Below are 15903 nucleotides of genomic sequence, written 5' to 3'. Positions count from 1 at the left end.
TCAGAGGTTGGATGGCCATCTGTCATGGATACTGAGATTCCTGCACTGCAGGGGGTTGGACTAGATGACAATTTTATGAAGCTAGGAAGGCCAGCATACAAAATAATAAATAATAAAAATTAATAATATACCATTAGAAGAATCTCTCGAAAACAGCAGCTGTTTCTGCCTTCACTTTCTGAACTTTTTAGTCTGTTGCAGTGCAGTTGTCCTCAAGTCCATTTCATCTGGCACTCTACATGACTTGCAATTCACCCCGAATCTCATGTTGGTTTCAAAGAGCTTCGAGAGAAGCAGATGCTGCAATTATGTTTAAAAGCACGGCAGTATATAGATGGGCCTTGCGTGAATGAAGGCCAGCTTTTATTCTTGCTGTCCAACTAGAAAGCACTTTTATTGCCGGCAATCAGCTTTTGAAACTTCCATCGCAAGAGTTGATCGTTCTGCCTCAGGCTTGCTTGTTGGTTACATATGGCTAAATGTTTTGGATGCAAGCTAAAAAAGTCAACATGAGAGCTCACGACTCCTTTTATCTTTGTACTCCTGCTCATGGTTTCGGGGCCACAAAATGAGCCTGCGATCGTGTGATTGACACGTTGGCAATTTGATCTATTGAACTAGGCAGGGTCTACCTGCCCATGAGGTGGGGCAAAGTGCCCCTCTCAAGTATCAGAAGTGCAAGAAGCCTGCCCCATTGCTTCCACAATCCCAGTATTGTGGCTCGGCTACCCTGCCCCTAGATGGAGAAACCAAGCGGCAATGCTTCCTGGCTTTCACCTTCATAGCTCTCAACTTCATGGATGAGTGGGGATTTAAACTCTGGTCTCCAAAATCATAGTGTCATTATCATACAGAGGGCAGAAGTGGTAGGATGCTTAGAAAGGTTTCTTAACATTGGGAGCCAGTATGGCATAATGAAAATCACCAGACACAGAACAGAAGAGCTTCATTCCATTCTGGCTTAACTTGCCAGTGGTAGAGCATAGGAGAGGCCAGTAAAGTGGGGCACTGCCACACACCTGGCCTCCAGGGAAGCAAAATGGACGCCACTTACAGGTGCCAAGCAAGTGCACTGGCAGAGCCGACACTGAAGAGCTGCTGGTAGTCAGTGTAGACAGCACTGGAGCTAGAGAAACAAATGATCAGACATAAGGGACACTCTTATGTTCCTAATCCCAACTCCTGTATGGAATTTATTGGGTGACCTTGGCTGTTCACTCTCTCCTAGACTAACCTCCTCTGCACTGTTGTTGTGAGGATCCCCATTGATGCCATGCTGTGTGGGATTTAAAAAAATGTAATAAATAAGATGCAGGCAGGCTCACAAGTGCCCGAACCTTTGGGTTTGTTCACACCATCGTACTATCCTTGCATGAGAGTGTAGGAATGTTTAGGAAGGTAGGAGAGGATATATTGATCAGTTATGATTCTTCCTCATTCGTGCTAGTGAGCATATAGCATGTCTTCTGACATGACTTTGGTAAAATATCTGAATGGCCACATCAACAATCGGAGGGTCACACACAATTGTTTTGAGGGCCGCATTCATATGGCAGCCCATCAGCTCACTATCCCTGAATCTGTGCAAACGCTGTTTTGATTTGAATCTAAGGTGTTGGGAATGCATTGAAAGGACTGATGTCATTCCCACAATAAAAAGATGCACCTTGGAACTAATAAATATCCCTGAGGCAGCTTTTAATGCCATGCTAATTTCTGCATAAAACACACTTCACACAACACACACCCTCCATTTCCCTCCAGCTTTCCCCTCATAACCATTACCCCCTTTCCTTCTGAAGGAATTTGACTGGCAACCCCCTGCAGAAAAGAGAAAACAAATTTCAAAGACCAACCTAAGGAAAACTGTTTTTCCTTCTCTCTCTCGACATTTGTTTCTTCAGGTGTTGCAGGAAAAGCAAATCCCTCCACCGGGCTTGTTCTTAATAAGGGTTATTATTAAGATCCCCAAGTAGATCTGCTTCTGCCCTTCCAAAGAGAGCAAGGCGCTTCACTCATTTATTGATGCACTCTCCATGAAGGGATTGCATTTCACTTTGTTTGGAGGACCTGAGAGCCCTTATTATTTTGTTTGCAGAAACACTGTGGAGGACATGAAAGGGAGAAAGGAGAGATCCTCGGGTTCACTGGTTGCTAGCTGTTGATTGCATTAAGGAAGAACAACCCAGAAAAACCTTCAATTTGAAAAGCTTCTTGCACGATTGAATCCTGTTGTAGAATGCCCACATCCTAATTTTGCTCCTTTCTTTCTTGAAGGTTCGGAGGGCTTTGGATTATCAAGTTTTGTCCAGATGATATTCGAGGTCCATCTGAACAAGAGAGGGGTTCACTTCTACACTAGAGTCCTTGCGTGTTCCCCCTTATATAGACTACCCAGTTGCAGTTTATTTTTTCCTTTTATTTCCCGTCCACATCGATGCAATATCATTTCCTTTAACCTCCCACAGTGTCCCTTTCCTACAAACCACACATCCACAGCATGTCAAGAATAGATCTAAAATTGAGGTGGAAGATTAAAAAATGCAGACCTTCACTCAGTAACACTGAAGCACTTTTTATATTTATTGTAAATAAACAAGTAGCATTTTAGTCCCATTTATGTCAATGGGAGAACATAGGCACATAATTAAATTTACCTCATTGATATCACATACACTTTACAGTTTCATGTTCATCAGATCGTGTCTCAGTGATTAAAAAAAGTGGGGGAGGGAAGCTGGGGGAAAGGAAAGGAACAGGTTTGGGAGCTTTCAATGAATCTGATAATGTTGACTGCCATTCTTTGGAAGAGATGTGGGAAAATGGCAAGGCTCCCTGAAACTGCTATCATGGACTTGCCACGTGGAGAGTGTGAGAGTGACGCTCCAACTAGGGCGGTGGAGATCAGGGTGGCAGGAGCTGCAGTGGGTCCAGCGAGGCCCCATTGAACCCAGCAGCTGTACGACTCTGAGTCTGGCAAAGTCTAATATTATTGCGTAAATTTTGGTGTTAATTTCCACCCTGACACCTTGGGGTGAAAGATGGATACGTTTGGGAAATCGATACATTTGGCACAACTCAGTTCCCTCACCTTCCCTCTCTTTTAGAGGGATTAGTAACTGAAGACTTGGAAGAGAAAAAGAATGATGAGAATGAAATAGAAGTGTGCTTCAGCTGAGCTGATGTCCTAAGCTAAATTCCAGATACAGTATTTCTCTATTGCCTCATGACATTCATGGTATTACAGTGTGTTGCAACAGCAGAGATGGGGGAAAGATCCTTGATAGGAAGTACAGTGGTACCTCAGGTTAAGAACTTAATTCATTCCGGAGGTCCGTTCTTAACCTGAAACTGTTCTTAACCTGAGGTACCATTTTAGCTAATGGAGCCTCCCGCTGCTGCGCGATTTCTGTTCTCATCCTGAGGTAAAGTTCTTAACCTGAGGTACTACGTCTTGGTTAGCAGAGTCTATAACCCGAAGTGTTTGTAACGCGAGGTGTTTGTAACCTGAGGTACCATTGTACTGGTGTGAGGGGGAAAGCATCTGTGGAAATGGAATCGGTTGGTGACTCGGAAGCAGAACAAATTTTTATAAAATAAAAGGCTTTTAAAACAACAGACTTTGTAAATTGAGAAGGAATTGCCCTTTATGCCCATGTTGTATCTACCAATCTCTTCCTCTAGTCCAGGGTTTCCCAAACTTGGGTCTCCAGCTGGTTTTTTGGACAATTCCCACCATCCCTGACCACTGGTCCTGCTAGGTAGAGATGATGGGAGTTGTAGTCCAAAAACAGATGGAAACCCTGCTCTAGGACAATACTCCTCAACCTTTTCAGGATAAAGGCTAAAGCCCAAATATGCATTGGGGGAATCCACTTTTAATTTTACACCACATTATTATTACTGTAATGACATATTTATTTATACCCTGCCTATATCCTGACAGGGGCTCAAGGTGGTTTACAGATAAAACAGAAACAGTTTAAAACATATCTATACTATATACTTGTATGGTGGTAGTGTTGCTGCTGCGACCCACTTTTAGAAGACCAGTGGTCTAGGGAGTTTTGACCAGAGCTAGTCCTTTGCCTTAATGAGACTTTTCCATGCCCTCCAACATTTCTCTGATGAAAATTGGGACATCCTATTCCATCGTTGTCATCTTCTTAATCACACATAATTTTATTATTTATACCCTGCCCACCTGACTGAGTTGCCCCAGCCACTCTGGGCAATTGCCAACATAGATAAAAACATAACAAAACATTACACTTCCCTATGCAGGGGCTGCCTTCAGATGTCTTCTAAAGGTTGTAGATTTAATTTATCTCCTACTCGGCTTGAGGGGTCACCTAACTCCATACCCTCCAACATTTCTCTGATGAAAATAGGGATGTCCTAAGGGAATGCAGGACATTCCAGGATCGAATCAGAAACCGGAATGGGTTCTGTAAATCTGGGAAAATAGGGATACTTGGAGGGTCTGCTTTTCTCACTTGCTCTGCCAAGCACAGAAGCTTCTTCTGCTTTCTCCAGGTAGGCCTTCTGACCAGAAGGGAGGCAAGGAGAAGTATAAACGCAAAGGAGAAGGGAGAGCAGCTGGGGACCCCTTTTCCTCAGCCACCCTCCCTCTCGGAGAGCCTGACTAACTTTGTCTTCAAAATGTCACTTTTATTACTTCTAAGCCATCGCACTCTCTTTCACACTCGCGTTACCCAATGAAGCGGGATGTGTTCTCTGCCTGGCCCCCTCCGTCCTTCCCTTTGGCAAGCTGAACGCAACACAAAAAGTTCACAGGGGAAGCGACGGGAGGGAGATGGTGTTAGTGGAGAGGGTCAGGGAGAGCTTTTAACTCATCTTAACATTGCAGTCCTTTCCCCGCCTTTTGACTTTTATCTGCCCATCTTGGCTTTTTGTTTGCTCATTCATCCGTTGTTTTAAAGTTGGGGGCAGCGGTGGGTGGGGGGGGGGAGGAGGAGAGAGAACCCTCACGTGCTAAATGGTGTGTAAAGAGATTGCATTGCTGCAGCAGCACCCAGCACTTTGCTGCATTTTTTTCCGGGCACGCAGGCCATTTTCTTGATGCATAGAGAGCAGGATGCAGCCCTATATGCTGGCGTGATGAGCTGTTTGGCAGGCAGGGGTGGAGGTGCTTCCTTGGAAAATTCTTAGCCCACTGAAACAGAAAACTACTTTCAGTTATATTAGCAAAAGGGGAAATGATCCCCGCTGAATGTACAGAAGTTACTTGGAAGTCAAAAGGTGTTTGACTAGACCAGCTTGCATGTATATCTAACGATCATCTTTCACTCATCTGCAGTTGTGAAAGTAGGTTTTCAGAAGCAGGATTGAATTCCTGTTCCAATTACACAACTTCAGAAAACTAAGGGGTGATCATTAGCACATCACAGGGTGCTGGTTTTCTTTGGCACTGATGCAGTATCTTTCCTACTTTGTTTGCTTGCTTTATTTTATTTAAATATTTCTATACCATGCTTCTTGGGAGAAAAGCAATGACAAACCTAGACAGCATCTTAAGAAGCAGAGACATCACCTTGCCGACAAAGATCCATATAGTTAAAGCTATAGTTTTCCCAGTAGTGATGTATGGAAGTGAGAGCTGGACCATAAAGAAGGCTGATCGCCGAAGAATTGATGCTTTTGAATTATGGTGCTGGAGGAGACTCTTGAGAGTCCCATGAATTGCAAGAAGACCAAACCTATCCATTCTGAAGGAAATCAGCCCTGAGTGCTCACTGGAAGGACAGATTGTGAAGCTGAGGCTCCAGTACTTTGGCCACCTCATGAGAAGAGAAGACTCCCTGGAAAAGACCCTGATGTTGGGAAAGATGGAGGGCACAAGGAGAAGGAGACGACAGAGGACGAGATGGTTGGACAGTGTTCTCAAAGCTACCAGCATGACTTTGACCAAACTGCAGGAGGCAGTGGAAGACAGGAATGCCTGGCGTGCTCTGGTCCATGGGGTCACGAAGTCAGACACGACTAAACGACTAAACAACAAAATACCATGCTTGGTTCCAGGGTGGCTTAGACCTGTACAATACCAGGACAAGAATGCTACAAATTAATGCTACACTTGAACAGAAGAAAGAGTCATTGACAAGAGTTAAAATGCCCCAAACTTAAAAGCCCAAGAGAATAAAAGTTTTTCACCTCATGTGTAGAAGAAAGGAATGTTTGTACCAAGCAAATCTCCCCAGGGAGGGCATTTACTAGATGGGGGCTATGACTCTTGCAGTTTTTACCCATTTTGCTTTTGACAAGGGAAGAGCGTCAGCTGATGATTTAAGTGCAGGCATCATTGAAGTCCCTCCTTCAGGGATCTTTGTCATGAAGAACTGTGAAGAAGCTATGCCATGAGCTCTGATTGTGCATGGGCCTAGGGATGCCATTCCACAGTCCCTCCAAATGTCCCTGTTTTCCAGGGACAGTCCCAGATTTACAGAAACCATCCCGGTTTCTGATTTGATCCTGGAATGTCTTGCTTCTCCTTAGGCTATCCCTATTTTCATTGGAGAAATGTTGGAGGGTATGCATTTCGGATTTTTGTGGGAAATGGGAGACACTTCAGTAGGTGGGTGGGATTTGCAGAAAGGTTCAAAAGCCTGCTCAATTTAAAAACAAGTATACAAAAAATTGTGGTTACTACACTAACACACATGCGCACACAGTGCATTGTAATCATCTTGATGTTACCAGCACAGGCCAAACAAATCATAAAAAGGCAAATAGATTTGTACATTTGCCGTTTGCACCTTGTCCATAGGCCTAAATAGAACAGTTGTACAATCAGTGAGTTGGCCAGAAAAAATGGTGCTACCTTCTCCCCTGCCTACCTAAATGGTATCACAGGTTAGGTGTGTGGTCACTCTGCTGCAGAGCCTCCGAATGACCTCATTATTTGTGAATGTTTGGTCTGGAATAAAGTACTTGGCCCCATTCGTTGTGGGTGTATAGCTCCTTAGGCTAAGCACACTTCTTTGAAGTACTTTTGATCCACACAGATGACTCTTGCTTACAAACAGATGTGCTCAAGACATACGTAAGGACATTAGGTCATGTAGATGTCCTAAGGGTCTGCTTTTCTCCATACAATTGCTTAGGCAACAAAAAGCAAGCCATAAAAAGACTGCTGAGGAAAGAAACAGAAACACTGGTGCATATTCTTAACAGGGTGGCGGGAACATATTGCAAAAACGAATACAAAAATTGACAAAGTCAAACCAATAATAGAACTGTGTGAGCAAAGTATGAGTCCACTGTAAGAAGATTTCCCACTAAAAGTGGAATGGCAAAAGCTGGCTCCTCCATGCACCTTGCCACAAGCCTTCTGGTAAGCAGCAGCAATATTGCTGCCAGCAGACTCTTGACGCAGCTCCAACAGGTAAGCTGACCTGCATGGATTCAGGTCAAATATTTGCACAGAATGATGGGTAAGAATCATTGAATATAATTTGGTCCATAGCTTCACGATAACACTATATAGCCTTCCCCTTATGTTAACGCAGAAGCCATCCAGTAAACACACAAAGGATGGGCATGCTAGCCTGGCTCCTCTGTCCCCATATTTATCACCTTAAAAAACAAAATAATCACTTTCTAAGTTATGATAGGCAACAGTCTGAAGTGTGTGGGGGGGTCCTTTTGCTTCCATTGAGGCTTCCATATGTTTAAGAATTCACATTATGAAGAGCTGTAAACAGACTGAATCACTCTGGAAAAACCATGTAGGCAGGGGCAACAAGGTTTGGTTTTATTTTTAGATCAAATTTTTTATTTGATTTATTAGTCTCTCACTAGCAAAGCATCTTTGGGCAGCGTCCAAAAAATGCCTCTCCGAACCCCATCTTTCACCTTTGTTTGGTTTGCAAAATAAATAAATAAATGATGCAGCATTGATAGTCTTAACCATTTTCTAAATACGGAGTCACTACGTCATTGATCTGACTGGAATATTAGTTTTCATGACCTCATGTTCTTATAACCGTTTTTTACAATGTTATGTTCTGTTTACTTTATTGCTCTCTGTGGAATGCTGAATTTGGAAAGAAAATGCAAACTCCCACAATATACATGCACAGCCTGGCTTATGAAATATTGTCGAAGCATTTCCTCCCCCCCTCCCAGACCCAGTTGATAAAGATATTGTGAACTCCCATAAAACCTACCATTTAGTTCATAGTTTCCTTTGTACTGTGGCCAAAGTTCAAATTGTTACACCATTTCAGGGAAAGTGTGGTTTCTATCAAACATTTGCAGTATCTAATTGCATAGTTTAGTCACTGCTGCACCTGAAACACTATGTCATCTAATGTATTTGTTTAATGGGATAGTCTTCAGGAGTAAGAAAGTGAAACTGTTGAGATGCCATCCCAGTGAATGTTAATCATTTTATGGAAAGTTATGGACTCTACTAGGCTTAAACCAAAAACTTGCTTGCACTTTCGAGTATAAAATTTTCTAGATAAAAACTTCCCCATGTAACTCAAAGCTGCATTTACTTCTCCATACAATATAATATAGTAACACTGGCTGTGATCTTTTAAAGACAGCAAGAGACAATGAAGATATTTGCAAATCACTTACTGGGCTAAAACAAGGCTCCCGATATATGTAAAACAAGAGAAAAGTCACGGAGGTGTCTTCTGCCCCACTGGGTCCCAAATCCCAAATCTCCTTTCCAAACAGAGTCTTTCATTAGGTTCAACTGGATCATAAAGTAACAAGTTTTGTCCTAGGCTTTTTACGCAAAGCTTCTTTTGGCCAGATTAACCTCGTTGTATTCACTAGTGGGCTTGGATTAACCCCTATGAAGCTCTGTTTTGTTTCTCTTCATTACATTTATCCCGATGTCTCCTATTATCTCCTCTTTTCATCAGACAAAATAGTACAAAGCGTAATCCCCAATCAGTTTTGTTTCAGCTCAGAGGTGTCTGCTCAGGCTTCACCCAATGGACATTGTTTCCTCTTCTAAATTAAACAATCTGTCTAAATAAATAACCACATCAAGATAAACTGCTGATGTGGGGAACGGCAGGGTGAGGGAAACTTAACCTGCAGACAAAACTAAATGAGCGGTGGATATAGCATCCTTCCCTACAAAGGTTGTGAAAGAGAATTTTGGGGTTCTGGATACATATTGTTCACAACACTGTACATGACGATCCGGCAGCCATTTTCTTCCAGCAACATATGGAGAGCAATTTCCTGGCAGTTGTTTAGCAACAGTCCCTCAGCCTATGCATTCATAAACCAGACGCGTGCAGAGTGCATTTCAGATAATTGTTGCCCCGTGTTCCTCCCCATGCTGTTGAGATAATGTAGCCAGGCTACATAGTGGCAAAAGTGGCAGCCCATTGAAAGATTCAGGAAGCACATGCAATATAGTCCTCATGGGCTGCATATCTTACTGCTAGAAACCTCCCAGAACATATCAATATAGGACATCAGGAAGAACAGGTTTCTAGGATAGTTTTCTTTCTGCTGTGCTAATTTTGAACATGCAGCAAGATTTTTGCCCCATGTGGGTGGCACATCATTTCCCCCATTTTTAATGGCCAGGCTGCAAGTGCTGTGGCTCATGTAACCAAAATGGCATGACACACACAAGAGAAGTGTCAGCCAACTTGGCAAAACCCCAAGGTTTGACAGCCAAACCATTAAACAGTAACTGGAACAACAACAACTACAAAACCCCCAAACCTCTAAGGGAGCAGGCTTGGAGGTTACACTAAACTCTAGTTTAACATGGCAATAACAAGTTGTCACAAGCCTTACACTCTTGCACTCTCCGATCTCCTTCCTTAGTATGCCTGCAAGATTGATAACTTTCACTTCCAAGCTTCAGTTAATCAAAGTTTAGCATTGCTATCCAAACCATAAACTGGCTATGGATTGTTTAAACAAGGCAGCTTCATAACCTATGGTTTGATATTGTCTTCTTTCAAACAAACAAACAAACAAACAAACAAACAAACAAACAAACTGTGGTTTGCTGGGTTCAGGCAACACAAACCATGATCAAACAGAATTGGAAGCAAAAGGTTCTGAACTTCTCCTTGCAGCTATGGTGCTCTTGTGTGACCTCCAGATTGGATCACTATCTCAGTAATTGTTACACCAATCATGTAAAATACACTATTATCCCCATATTGCATACAGGTATGCAAAAGCTGAGGAAAGAGTTGGTTGTGGACTTTGGCAGAGGTGGACTTTGGTAATATGGCGTCCTGAGCGAGCACAAAATTTGGCACCCTCCTAATATTTCTTACTTTGACAATATTTGGGGGGTACAGTTTACCCATGCAATGATGATGATTATGATGAAGAAGATTTTGTGCCTCCTTGGCTCAGTGCTTTGGGTGCGGGAATCACCCACACTGCCCCAAATCGAGAATTGTTAAGAGCAGCTGTTGGTAGTTCTGAGTGTATGTGTGATCCAGGCATTCTATATATATATTGCCATATTTGTAGTCCTGAATGCTGGATATGAGTTTCCTTTTTTCCACCACACAATGGTCTAACGTTTTGCCTAAATGCCAGTGCCAAACACTGGGCTTACTTCTACAGTTTAAATAAGAGTCTACGAAACAATGGGAGTACGTCATATTTATTTCCTTGGGGGAAAAAATTCAGGATTGTACCTTCGGCCTTACTTATCTGTCCGCGCTGAAAGAATGATTGCTGCAGTATTAATGTTCATAACTTGTTTCTCTTGCTTTCATGGGCCATTGAAAACACCAATGTTACTTGAATGGGCATTTTGAAGCTCCTAGGACTGTGATTTAAGAAAATAAATAATGCTTCCAACAGGATATTAAGCCAACTGAAGCAGATGTGGTGAATAATTTAGTTACTCATAACTTCAGGGTCTTTCAAAAGTCCCTTGTTCCAATTTAAGCTGGTAACTTTTTCTGGACCAATGTTTGTGGCAAAAGGAAGGGCAAAGGCCATTTGAACTCCACAGAGCTCTCTCGGCAATATGCCAAATTGTTCTTTTAATACCATGCTGGCTGGGCCATCAGAAGGAAAATATGCAAGTGGGAGAGAGAATGAGAGCTTATGTGCTTTGGTCACAGGGCATGGTCTGGAGCCAGATGATGCAGCAAGCTTTGTTGGTGATGGGGGACTGCATGGGAATTATCTTCCCCACCCCAATCTCTGCCACCTTGAGTTCTATCACAGAAGTAAACCAGGCTATAGATACATGGCAAATGAATGTGAACTGTATTTTTATTTTTATTTTTTGCCTCAGTTGTTTTCAACAAAACTGCAGGAACTTTTTCAGATCCCCATGTTCCCTTTCTGCTACAGGTGTCACAGAGCAGATTCACACAAGCATGTTCATCGCTTGGCGGCTTCAACAAAAGGTGACGATTTCCATGTGCAGATGTGTTAGCCCAGATGTGACACTATAGCTAGAACGCTCATATCACCTCAAGCCCCATGCTTTGAAATGGAAGCTATTTCCAGCAATCAAGCGATCTTTGCTAGATTGCTGCTGCTGTCCATCTGGGTTTTTGAGTTATTGCTTTTTTGTTTAAACGTTTTAATTTTAATTCCCCACCCCACCCTGGTGTGTAGCGTCAGATGTTTTGTGATTGCACATCGCACAAGCACACCGATTGTAATAAAGCAACTGATAAATATTTACATACAGACCAATGTAAGAACCATTGCATAGGCGACTTTAAAATTATTGCCGGATCCAAATTTTAATGGATATGCCACTGCTAGCTATGCTACATATTCTTAATGGAAATACTATATACTATGGAAAATGATTTCAATTGGTTTAAGTGAAGAGCCTCAAAATCACTTGCGCTGCATTTTGTTTCTCTCGCTTGCCATTGCTGGCTTCAGATTATTTGGGGGGAGGGGTAAATTCTGTTTGATGGGTCCTTTCCTCCATGAGCTATAGTGTCATTCTGGTACACTGTGGGAAATTTAAATGACAGCTAGACTGAGCCCCATAAAAGGTAAAAGGTAAAGGACCCCTGGATAGTTAGGTCCAGTCAAAGGCGACTCATCTCGCTTTTTTTTTTTTTCCCCCGAATACATTTTTATTAAAGTTATACACAAAACAGAAATATATATATATATATATATATATATATATATATATATATATATATACAGAAAAGATTACAAAAAAGGGGTCACTACAACAGAGATATACAAGCCAACTTTTTCCTTTTTCCAACTATACAAAGAAAATAGTTTAGCTACATCGTGCAAAAAAAAAAAAACCACCCTAGACTCCCTTCCACCCTTTTGGTAAGTATCGAATATCTACTTCCATTACGTATTTGATTTTTAATCTATAATCCTAAATTCACTCGCTGGTAGTATTGTTCTAACCCCGCCAGTTCACATTAGACATTTATTCCAATATAGTTCCAGTATTTACTCCAATTTTTCAGAAATTTCTGTTCATCTTGATCTCTTATTTTACCTGTTAATTTATCAAGCTCAGCATAATTTACCATTTTAATCTGCCAGTCATTTATGCTGGGGATGGTTTCCACTTTCCAGTATTGTGCCAACATAATTCTCGCTGCTGTGGTGGCATAGAGGAATATCGTCTTGTCTTCCTTTTTGATTTCTTTGCCCGTCATTCCCAGCAAAAAGGCTTCAGGTCTTTTGGGAAAAGTGTACTTAAGTATTTTTTAAGCTCATTATAAAGTGATTCCCAAAAGCCTTTCACCTTTTTACATGTCCACCATAAATGATATAGATCACCCTCCACCTCACCACACTTCCAGCATTTCTTATCCTTTAATCTATACATTTTGGCCAATTTCACAGGGGTGTGGTACCACCTATATAACATCTTCCAAACATTTTCTCTCAGTGCCATACATGCTGTAAACTTTATGTTACAATTCCACACTTCCGACCACCTTTCGAAATCGATGTTATAACCAAAGTCAATTGCCCATTTAATCATTGCCTCCTTCACCTCCTCGTCCTTTGTATACCACTCTAATAGTATATCATAAATTCTGGATAGGGTTTTGTTTTTGCCTTCTACTACTTCTATGTTAAATTTTGATTTTTTATCATCAAAACCCAACTTCTTATCCTCTTTTAACAAATCATTCACCTGGTGGTATTGCAACCAACCAGTGAATAAGCTTTTTATCTCTTCATAAGGTCTGAGTTTGGGCCCTTGGTCTGTTTTTCTTAACATTTCTTCATAGGTGGCGTTTTTCTCCTCCATGTTTGTTTTCTTGACCGTTAGAACCTCTATTGGTGAAATCCACCAGGGAGTCTTTCTTTCAAGGAGGTTTTTATTCCTTTCCTATGCTTGGTATATCGGTCCCCTAAAAATATGGTTTAAAAAGCTCTTGTGGACCTTCACTTTCCCATACCAAAGGTACGAATGCCATCCGTACCAATTATTAAAACCTTCCAGGTCCAATAGGTCTCTATTCTCCAGTTTTATCCAATCTTTTAACCAGAGTATGCAAGCCGCTTCATAGTATAGACTTAGGTCCGGGAGAGAAAAGCCCCCTCTTTCTTTTTTATCTATCAAAATTTTCATTTTTATCCGTGGCCTTTTCCCCTGCCAAATATATTTCGCCAAGGCTCTCTGCCACTCTTTACATTGTTTTAAGCCTTTAAGTATGGGGATAGTTTGAAATAGAAATAGCATTCTAGGCAGAATATTCATTTTAACAACAGCTATCCTCCCCAAAAAGGAGAGTTTCATCCTCCCCCAAATTTCCATGTCTTTCTTTATACTCCTCCAGGTGACATCATAATTATCCTTATATAAATTTATGTTCTTAGCTGTGACCCATATTCCAAGATATTTCACTTTCTTAGCTACCACAATTTCCGTCCTTTGTTCTAAATCTATCATTTCTTCCTTTGTTAAATTTTTGACCAACATTTTGGTTTTATTTTTATTTACCTTAAGTCCTGCCACGGCTCCAAATTCGTCAATTTTTTGTAAAGCTTCTTTTACGCTATTTTTTGGGTCTTCTAAGGTTAATACGATGTCATCTGCAAAGGCCTTGATTTTATATTCCCTCTTTCCTACCTTGACTCCTTTAACTTCTGTTGCCCCCCTTAGTCTCTCGTTCAGTATTTCTAATACTGTTATAAACAATAGAGGAGACAGGGGGCAGCCCTGTCTAGTTCCTTTATATATACTAAAGTATTCTGTTGTGGTGTTATTTATTACCAACTTTGCCTTCTGTTCCTTATATATTGCTTCTATGCCTTTTCTAAATTTCTCTCCCATTCCCATCGTTTCCAGACTTTTCTTCAAGAAATCCCACGAGATATTATCAAACGCCTTTTCAGCGTCTATGAACACTAAGGCCGCTTGTCTATCTATACTCATATCCAAATATTCAATAATATCTATCAAGTTCCTTACATTTTCCCTTAATTGTCTCGCTGGGAGGAAGCCCGTTTGATCTTTATGTATTTTATTGTTCAGGACCTTTTTTAACCTTTCTGCCATTATATCTGCAAATAGCTTGTAATCATTATTTAATAATGAAATTGGCCTATAGTTTTTCACTTCCAAGGTATCTGCATCTTTTTTAGGAATCAAGGTGATATATGCTTCCTTCCAGGTATTCGGGATCCTTCCTTCCTTTAATATATTATTCATCACTTCTCCTAACACTGGGGATATTTGGTTACTTAGCGTTTTGTAATATTTGGCCGAAAGGCCATCTGGCCCTGGCACTTTCCCACTTTTCATCTTTTTAATGGCCTTCTTTATCTCTCCTTGAGTAATTGTCTGGTCTAATATCTCTTTTTCTTCTTTTGAAATTTGTTTTAGGTGATGTTCTTGCAAAAAGCAGTCTATTTCTTGTTTTGTTTCCTTTCCTCTTTTATATAAATCCTTATAATACTTTTGGAATATCTTTCTTATTTCTTTTGGTTCTTCCACAATCCTTTCTCCTTCCCTTATCTTACTAATCGTGTTTTGTTTTCTTCTTTCTCTTATTTGCCACGCCAAATATTTGCCTATCTTATTTGCAGATTCAAACGTCCTCTGATTCATCATTTTAATTTTCCATTCTACCTCTTGGTCAATTATTGTAGAAAATTTAGCTTGTAGTATCTTTATATTCTGCTTCGCGGTCTCCTCACTGGGGTTAATAGTTAACTTTCTTTCATTTTCCATAATCTGTGTTAGGATCTGTTCCTTCTTTGTCTCTTTTTCTTTTCTTACTTGACTATTTTTCTGTATTAGAAAGCCCCTCATAACTGCCTTTCCTGCGTCCCACACCGTCTCTATAGCAGTTTCCCCGTTTAAATTCCATTTAAAATAATCTTCTATTGTCTCTATTGCCTTATTCACAATCTTCTGGTCATTAAATAAAAATTCATTCATTCCCCATCTGGCTGTTTTGATATCCTTACCTTTTAACTCAATGGAAACCGCATTGTGATCAGATATAGTTCGTGAAAGAATTTCCGATTTAGTTAAATTCTGAGTCAGTTCCTTCGAAATCCAAATGCTATCTATTCTCCCCCAACTTTGATTTGGATTTGAGAAGAAAGTATATTGTTTTATAGTGGGGTTTTTGAGTCTCCAAGCATCAATTAATCCCAGGTTATTTACCATATCAAAAAAAGATCGCGGTAATTTACCTTCCTTCGTCTCTTGTTTTTTTATTGACTTATCTAGGCTTGGAGACACCACCCCATTAAAGTCTCCCATTAATATCATTTTTTGATCCATCCATTCCATCAATTTGTCTCCTAATTCAGAATAGAAGGCGGATTTTTTATCATTTGGAGCATATATTCCCACAACAATTATTTTTTCTCCCTGAAACACCATCTGAACTATGACTACTCTCCCTTGATCATCTTTATACAATAGTTGTGGGTCATATTTTTCCTTTATAT

This window comes from Podarcis cretensis, assembly GCF_951804945.1.
Source record: "Podarcis cretensis genome assembly, chromosome: 4".
Taxonomy (NCBI): domain Eukaryota; kingdom Metazoa; phylum Chordata; class Lepidosauria; order Squamata; family Lacertidae; genus Podarcis; species Podarcis cretensis.
The sequence above is the reverse complement of the archived record's forward strand: the minus strand, read 5'-3'. Positions refer to the sequence as shown.